Here is a 9,571-nt window from a genome sequence, read left to right as displayed (position 1 = left end):
AGTTCTTATAAGCATATAGGATCACAGCTGCTTCATTTTTAATGATGCATTATGCATTACATGACTATTATAATTAAATAGTCCCTATTGATAAACATTTAGATTTGTTCAAATCTTCTAAATTCATTTGTCTAAGTGACAAGACTATATATAAAACTTATATATTGGCCAGGCATGGTGGCTCACACGTGTAACCCCAGCACTTTTGGAGGCAAAGGCGGGTGGATCGCTTGAGCCCAGGAGTTCGAGACCAGCCTGGGCAACATAGCGGGACCCCGTCTCTATCAAAAATTAAAAATTAGCTGGATGTCATCATGCATACCTGTAGTCTCAGCTACTTGGGAGGCAGGAGGATCACTTGAGTCAGGGAGGTCGATGCTTATCAAATCAGTGAGTCATGATTGTGCCACTGCATTCCAGCCTGGATGACAGAGTCTCAATCAATCAATCAATAAAAACCTTATATATTCAGTTTAGCAGAATTGTAAAGTGAATACTTGTGTAAACACTATCTGGACCAAGAAATAGGATCTACTGGCACTGCAGAAGTTCCCCTTACTGTGGATTTCAATCCCATCCACAACCCTCTCCCTGTATCCCAAAGGTGATCACTAGACTGGCTCTTTACATTTTTACTACCTTTGTGTGTATCCCTAAACTATAGTTTCATTTGGTCTTTTTGGGGAGCCTAACAAATAGAATCATATGGTATACTTTAAAGAATTAATTGAAGTGTAATGTACATATAGAAGAGTGCACAGCTCATAGCATAGAGCTCAATTGTCATAAGAACACACCAGTCTAGCTATCATCTAGTTAGTGTACATTTTTTTATGATCTTGCCTTTTCTGCTCAACATTGTATCCATAAGAGGGTAGCTGTAATTTGTTATTTTCATTGCTCTAATACATTTCTTTATTCTCACTCTAAATGAAATGAAAGAGCTAAATAAACAGTAACTGTCTGAACGAAACTTTAGCTTCTGTTGGTCCAAAGCTTTCTGGGTATTGCAAACATTTTACCTCCACCAGACTAGGCATCCTGTTATTCCAAACCTTTTCTCACTTTCAAAAACTATAATCTTAGCCAGGCATGATGGCTCATGCCTGTAATTCCAGCACCTTGGGAGGCCAAGGTGTGAGGATCGCTTGAGCCTAGGAGTTTGAGACCAGCCTGGGTAACATAGCAAGACTCTAAAAAATATTTTAAAAATTAGCTGGGTGTGGTGGTGTGCACCTGTAGTCCCAGCTACTCGGGAGGCTGAAGCAAGAGGATTGCTATAGCCCAAGAGGTCGAGGCTGCAGTGAGCCATGATTGTGCCACTGCACTCCAGTCTGCGTGACAGAGCCAGATCCTGTCTCAAAAAAATAAAAATAATTAAATAAAATCCAAAAAACTATTATATTGCTATTTATCAAAGTAAGAACATGTACGTAGCTTAAAGGTCAGCTGACATCACAAAGCTTACTATGAACAACAGCTGTCTCTGCTCCCAAGTCCTATTCCCACCCCTCCAAGAGGTTTCCGCTTTTTAACTCCTTGAGTTATTTCTAGTAGTTACCTCTGTATTACTAGAGAATGTGCTTACACATCTTTTAGTTTTATATGTCTATTGTTTTCTGACTATAGATTAGGATTTAGGACATATGCACCACTCTCCGCCTAGATCATGCATTCTTCCAGCAAATTACAAAGATCAGTTGTATTGAAGTACAGCTTACATACAATAAAACTCAACTCGGCCAGGCACAGTGGCTTATGCCTGTAATCCCAGCACTTTGGGAGGCTGAGATGGGCGGATCACCTGAGGTTGGCAGTTTGAGACCAGCCTGACCAACATGGAGAAACCCCGTCTCTACTAAAAATACAAAATTAGCTGGACGTGCTGGCACATGCCTGTAATCCCAGCTACTCAGGAGGCTGAGGCAGGAGAATCACTTGAACAGGGGAGGTGGAGGTTGCGGTGAGCCGAGATTGCGCCATTGCGCTCCAGGCTGGGCAACAAGAGCGAAACTCCGTCTCAAAACAAAAAACAAACAAACAAAAAACTCCACTCATTTTACAGAGTTTTGAACACTGTACATGTGGTCATTGTATACAATGAAACCTCACCAAAATCAAGATATAGAACATGGCAGTTCCCCTGAAAAGTCCTGCTGTGCCTTTTGCAGTCAATTCCCTCTGGGATCCCCAGCCCCCAGCAAGTCCTGGAGCCTTTTATCTCTGAACAAGTGTGGGCAGGCTGCAGTCTGATCCTGTTGCTCCTTCATCTTTGGGCTTACTTTCCTCCCCTCTTGATTGGGTTCATGTCTTTCTCATTCTGGGTGTATTTCATCATTTTAGTAGAGCACACACCCTACTAGTTCTCTAAGAAAAGATCCATGGGAGATACATTTTTGGAGCACTTGAATGTCTGGAAACGTCTTAATCACATACTTGGTTTTTGTTTTGTTCTTTTACTTGGCACAGAGTTTACCTGAGATTAGAAATGCAGGTTGAAAGTAATTTTCATACAAAATGGCCAGGTGCAGTGGCTCACGTCTGTAATCCCAGCACTTTGGGAGGGCAAGGTGGGTGGATCACCTGAGGTCAGGAGTTCGAGACCAGCCTGGCCAACATGGTGAAACCCCGTCTCTACTAAAAATACAAAAACAAAATTAGCCACGTGTAGTGGCGCATGCCTGTAGGCCCAGCTACTGGGGAGGCTGAGGCAGGAGAATCACTTGAACCTGGGAGGTAGAGGTTGCAGTGAGCCGAGATCGCTCCATTGCACTCAAGCCTGGAGTACAAGGGCAAAACTCTGTCCAAAAAAAAGAAAAAAGGCTAGGCGCAGTGGCTCACGCCTGCCTGTAATCCCAGCAATTTGGGAGGCCGAGGCAGGCAAATCACAAGGTCAGGAGTTCGAGACCAGCCTGGCCAATATGGTCAAACGCCATCTCTACTAAAAATACAAAAAAAGAAATTAGCTAGGTGTGGTGGCCCATGCCTGTGGTCCCAGCTGCTCAGGAGGCTGAGGCAGAAGAATCGCTTGAACCCGGGAGGCAGAGGTTGCAGTGAGCCAAGATCGTGCCACTGCACTCCAGCCCGGGCAACAGAGTGAGACTGTCTCAAAAAAGTTCAAAAATCTGAAGTTACTGGTCCACTGTCCTCTAGTATTCAGAGCTGCTGTTGAGAAGTCTAGATATCATTTAGATTTCTGGTCCTTTGAACATGGCCTGCTTTTTCTCTCTAGGAGCTTTCAGATAGTTTTATTATTTCTCGTTACTTGAAATTTCATGACAATAAGGCTTGAATGGGCCTTTTCATTTCTTATTCATTGTATAAGGCCCTTTGGCTTTTTTTTTTTTTTTTTTTTTTTTTTTTGAGACAGAGTCTCGCTCTGTCGCCCAGGCTGGAGGGCAGTGGCATGATCTCGGCTCACTGCAACCTCTGCCTCCCAGGTTCAAGCAATTCTTCTGCTTCAGCCTCCTGAGTAGATGGGACCACAGGCGCCCGCCACCACGTCTGGCTAATTTTTTGTATTTTTAGTAGAGACGGGGTTTCACTGTGTTAGCCAGGATGGTCTCCATCTCCTGACCTTGTGATCCACCTGCCTCAGCCTCCCAAGGTGCTGGGATTACTGGCATGAGCCACCGCGCCTGGCCAGTGGCTTTTAATATAATCATTCATATTTTTTAGTTCTTGGATATGTGCTTATATTTTTCAAAAAAATTTTTTCTTTCTTTTTTCCAGTTGTCTTTTTGGAACTTTTTTCAGATGAGTATTGCATTCAACAAATTTTCACGGAGCACCTAAGAATGCTCTCATCCTAGGTGCTGTGCTTATGTGGGCTGCTCTGCCAGGCAAAACGGCATCTGCTCTGTTTAGTGAGCATTGACTGAGGGCAAGAAAGACACTTGGGCCTAGAAAATGTTACAGGATATTACACCTGAGTGTAAGGATTCAAACCTGTTAAGGTTAAGATAAAATACAAATAGAAAAATGTGAAAGGGGCTGGGCATGGTGGCTCACTCCTGTAATCCCAGCACTTTGGGAGGCCAAGGTGGGTGGCTTACTTGAGGTCAGGGCTTTGAGACCAGCCTGGCCAACATAGTGAAACCCCATCTCTACTAAAAAGACAAAAATTAGCCAGGCATGGTGGCTCATGCTTGTAATCCCAGCTACTTGGGAGGCTGAAGCAGGAGAATTGATTGAACCCGAGAGGTGGAGATTGTAGAGAGTTGAGATCGTGCCACTGCACTCCATCCTGGGCAACAGAGCGAGACTCCATCTCAAAAAAGAAAAGAGAAAAGAAAATAAAAAATATGAAAGGCAAATAAAATGGGAACATGGATATTACTACAGCACTAAAATGTATTATATTTGATACTGTCTTGATTTGTATGTGTAAATCATTTCCTGTTTAGCACCTGGCTCAATGCCAGGCTCCTAGAGATGCTCAGTGTGCATAACTGCCTCAGAATGGCCCAAATGTAAAGAAGTATCAAAGGCCAATCAAAAGTTGGGCTGGGCACAGTGGCTCACACCTGTGATCCCAGCACTTTGGGAGGCCAAGGCGGGTGGATCACTTGAGGTCAGGAGTTCGAGACCAACCTGGCCAACATGGAGAAACCCCGTCTCTACTGAAAATACAAAAATTAGCTGGGAGTAGTGGTGTGCACCTGTAGTCTCAGCTACTTGGGAGGCTGGGAAGGAGAATCACTTGAACCCAGGAGATGGAGGTTGCAGTGAGGTGAGATTGTGCCACTGCACTCCAGCAAGCCTGGGTGACAGAGCGAGACTCCATCTCAAACAACAACAACAACAACAAACCACTGTTGGGACTATTATTCTGATCTTAATAAAAATGTAGTATGAATAAAATATCCAAAGTAGGGACTTGTTTCACTGCCTATTTAGTATAAAAAGTCATTTATTATTTAGCTTAAGGTGGCAGACCAAATGTATGCCTTTGCTGGAGATCTTAAATGTCAGTAATGAAGTATAAAAAAATGAGCCAAGAGAACATAAGGGGGATAATGAGTGCATCAGAAACATCGACAAATTTCTGGGAGATAGGAAGTGGATGAAGTGTACATTGACATACAATGAGGAGTCCCAAAGAAGTGAAATGGAAAGGCAGGACCCTGGAAAGGCTGTGGGCTGATGTCACTGAGCTGAAGGGTAGGAATGAGGAGAGGCACCGGAAGGGTAGAATGAGGAATTGGGCACCGGAAACAGGACCAATACTTGAAAGTCTTTCTGCAGATCAACTGCTACCAGTTAGGACTTCACCCAAACATGCATCCCAGGGAATACAAACAGTTAAAAAATAATAAAAATACTAAAAGTAAGACTTGCCTCAAGAGAAATTGAATTAACTATTCTAGGGGAACTGAGGCTTCAACTTGGGTACTTGTTCCTGAGAATAAAGTATTTTGTATTGTTGCATTTTGGAGGTGAAGGTCTAAAGGCACTCTGAAGTGAAGGCTGTCTGACATTTGATCTTGATGCTGGAAACTTTAAAGCCACAGATAAGAAAAGATGGCCCTTGCTGCTATGTAGCTGTGTCCTAAGCTACTTGCGTAGACATAATTATTGGGTTCCAACTTTTTAATTAACTGCAGATAAAATACAAAAGACCCCATAATAGTTCCAGCACAGAATGTCACTGTGGTAAAGTTGTAGTTGACAGAGGCAAAAGGGAAAAAAAGTAGAAGAAGATTTGGGTAGGGTCAACACATTTTTGTGTAGGAGGGTATCAAGAGACACTGGCTAAGGATGGAATAATAAACAGTGATTTAATGTTTCTTTAAGTTGCAAAGATGTCTAGTAGAGGCATGGAGAATAATCATACAACAGCATATGACTGCAAAACGTCAAGAAGAAGAACGTAGAGACAGGGAAAGGAGCAAAAACACAAGTGAGGTAAACCCCATTTTTCATCCTGGGCAATCAATAGAGATCCAGATTTGATACATTAAGAAACTGAGGAATAAGCATGTGATTTACAATGATCAGGGTTACCTCAGAAAAACCAAAGTTAGAAAAGGTTTAAATTTGTCATGTCTTGGGGAGCATTGGGGGAGGGGCAATACTTTTTAGCATAAACTCTGTGTGTACTATCGTATTTTTTTACCACGTACAAATGATTTTGATCCAAAAATGAAATAAAAATCACTAGATGGACTTATCTTAATGTAAATTTGTCACACATATTTTTAATGGCTTATGTTGTTAGTTGCATATGATTAGTAATATTTGTGGAGATTGTTTTGTTTTGTTTTGGTAGAAACAGGGGTCCCCCGTGTTGCTCATGCTGGTCTCAAACTCCTGGGCTCAAGGGAGCCTCCCGCCTCAGCCTCCCAAGCACTGGGATTACAGGCATGAGTCACCACGCCCAGCCACCATTTGTGTTTATATATAAATAGTAACAGCTGTGCTACTATTCAGTATTTTTCTACAAACTACTGACATATTAGCTGATCCCAAGGACACTAATGGCCCTCCATTTAGGGGAGTGCTTTGCTTTTCACTTGTGGGTACTATTTAATTAGGAAATGTGTAAATGAAGAGGACTAAGCTCAGACAGGCAAGGGAGAAGATATTCCTGGCCTTGTCAATAGGGTAGGATAGGGGTGAAGGCAATTGGCTGAGGTGCTGCCAGACTGTATGTGGCCTTGACCCCAGATGGCACCTTAACAGTCATTGCTTTTGTCCACCTGTCTCTGCCATGGAGTCCACAAGGAGAGGTCACAGCTAAGCTGGACTTAGACATCTGGGCTGGGTTGGTAGGTGGAAACGCTGTCTTTGTGGCCAAATGGGTCCTTCCAACCTCCTGGGATGAGTGAGAGAGAGAGAGAGAGAGACCTTCAAAAGTAGGGAGAGGGGAGGACTGGGAGAGAAAGAGTGGAAACTAAACAATTTAATGTCATGATGAAGGGGAAAAAAGATGGGACAAATTTTAAAAGCAGAACCAACTTCTAAACTTTAATTCTGATGTTCAAAACAGAAAGAATAAAGTTCAGATTCTGACTAGAGTCCCACCCTTAAATTTAGAGCATTGTCCTGGGAAGACAGAATGTGGCAGGCCCTGGGTGATTTTAGTGGTTTATTTGCTCATTCTGCAAATATTTACATAGAAGCCACTTTCACAACAGTTTTTTTCTGACCAGGAGAGAAGACACATCCCCATAGAGTTCTTTTCCTAGCTATTTTTTGCCTTGCCAGGAAAAAGTGATTTTGGAATCTAAACATTTCCTGCTAAGCCTTGGGATTTTTGATTTGTCACAGAGCACCTGTGTTCCTTTTGGTTTAAAATAAAATGATATTTGGATTGTAATCTAAAGACATAATATTTTGGGGGCTGATGGAGGGTAAAATTTAAAAGCCTGAGTGTTCTTGTTTCTTCACCTTCCCTTTGTGGGACTTCATGCCAGCATTTTTCTCTTTGTGAGTACAACAAAAACAGAATTGCTATCCTCTTCTCTGAGGATAGTAAATCACTTGTATCTAGTTCCCTGTCAGTCCAGAGTCTTCACATGCCCTCGATAGACCAGGATTGTTTTTTTCCAGGCTGTTTGGACCCATTGGTATTTGCTCTGAACATAAGAGAGATGGAGAACATTCATTCGGGGAACTCAAGTCCCCGAGCTGTTGAAACTCCGTTTTGAGATGCTGAACGTTTTTTATGGCAGTTGGGACAGGAGGTTAAATATTCTAATACTTTTTTATTGAGAGTGTGGAGTGTGGCAGACATTGTGCCAAATGCTTTATATAGTTATTTAATCCTTACAATGATGACGAAGAACATGTTGTTTTCCTCACTTAACAAACAAGGAAACTGAGCTGTGAGATACAAGGAGGTACCTTACAAGGATGCCTAAGAGATAGTATGAGTAATGGTTAGTGAAGAGTATGAGCCTTCAAACCAGGCAATACTGCCTCGTGTATGTGTGTTTGAGTGGGCGGATGGGGTACCCAGACACCTTTCTTTTCAATTTTGGGAAAATTTTTCAAGGCAGTCTTTGCTTGAAGAGGAAATGGCAGGGGTATTTGCTGCTGCAAGTAATTGTGCTCAAGGCTAGCCTAGAGGCCAGGCACAGTGGCTCACACCTGTAATTTCAGCACTTTGGGAGGTCAGGCAGGAGAATTGCCTGAGGACAGCAGTTAGAGACCAGCCCAGGCAACATAGGAGGACACCTTCTCTACAAAAAATCAAAAAGTAGCCTGGTGTGGTGGCACACTAGGTGAAGAATGGCTTGAGCGCAACAGTCTGAGGCTGCAGAGAGCTATGATTGTGCGACTGCACTTTAGCCTGGGCAATAGACCAGTATCTGGGCAATAGAGCATATATATATATATATATATATAAGAGCATATACATATATATATACACAATAGAGCATATATATATATATATACACACACATGAGAGCATATAAAACATATATATATATAAAGGGCTAGCCTGGAATACATTTGTGTGAATCACACAAGTTTATTTTTGATATCCTACTTCAGTATCCCTTTTGAACTCTTTTCAGGATATTCAAACTTATAATCACAGAAATGCAAGGGAAAACTACATTAAGATTCTTTTTTCACCTCCCAGATTAGCAACAATCCAAGATTTTGACCATGCAGCCTGGTGGCCAGGTACTCTAATATACATTGATGGTGAGGGTATTCACTGGTACAACCACCGGCCTCCTATCTTCTTTCAAAATTCTTTTCATGGCTGGTCACAGTGGCTCACACCTGTAACCCCACGACTTTGGGAGGCTGAGGAAGGAAGATCGCTTGAGGCCAGGAGCTCGAGACCAGCCTGGCCAGCATGGCGAAACCCCGTCTCTACTAAAAAAAAAAAAAAAAAAATAGCCAGGCATGGTGGCATGCGGATGCAATCCCAGCTACTGGGGAGGCTGAGGTAGTAGAATCTCTTGAGCCCAGGAGGCAGAGGTTTCAGTGAGTCAAGATCACGCCACTGCATTCCACCCTGAGTGACAGAGCAAGACTCTGTCTCAAAAAATAAAAAATAAAAAAATTCTTTTCACAAGCACAGTCCCCATCTGTGTTCTCTTGGAGCCAATCTAGGTGTGTCCTTTCCTTAGGACCCAGGAACCTTCCCCACAGGGTTGTGTGAGAACTACCCTCCACTTCTGTGAAAACTATCCTCTCTGTTCAGTTTTCTGCTAAAGGTCAGAACGAGTTACCCTTGAAAGATTTAATGACTGTATCCTAGTAGGGGCCCTTGTGGGACAACAATTTGGGCCTGGAGGGACTTGGATGGAAGGTCTACCTTAGCAGGATGCTGAGATATGCTAGGACCGGGGGGGTGCTTTATGGGCACTCCATCACGCTGGCCCTGCTTATTTTCTAGCCAGTGGTTCACATTTACTAAGCATCTACTACATGCCAGGTTCTGTTTTAAGGACTGTATATTCATTAACCCAGTTAAGATTTACAGTAACACTATGAGGCTAGTGCTAGTATCATCACTCCCATTGTACAAGTGATAAACTGTGGCTCAGAAAGAACTAATATTCCCAGGAGCATTTAGTTCACAGTTTGACAAAGCCAGGATTTGGAC

Source organism: Gorilla gorilla, chromosome 5 (genome assembly GCF_029281585.2).
Source record: "Gorilla gorilla gorilla isolate KB3781 chromosome 5, NHGRI_mGorGor1-v2.1_pri, whole genome shotgun sequence".
Classification (NCBI taxonomy): domain Eukaryota; kingdom Metazoa; phylum Chordata; class Mammalia; order Primates; family Hominidae; genus Gorilla; species Gorilla gorilla.
The sequence above is the reverse complement of the archived record's forward strand: the minus strand, read 5'-3'. Positions refer to the sequence as shown.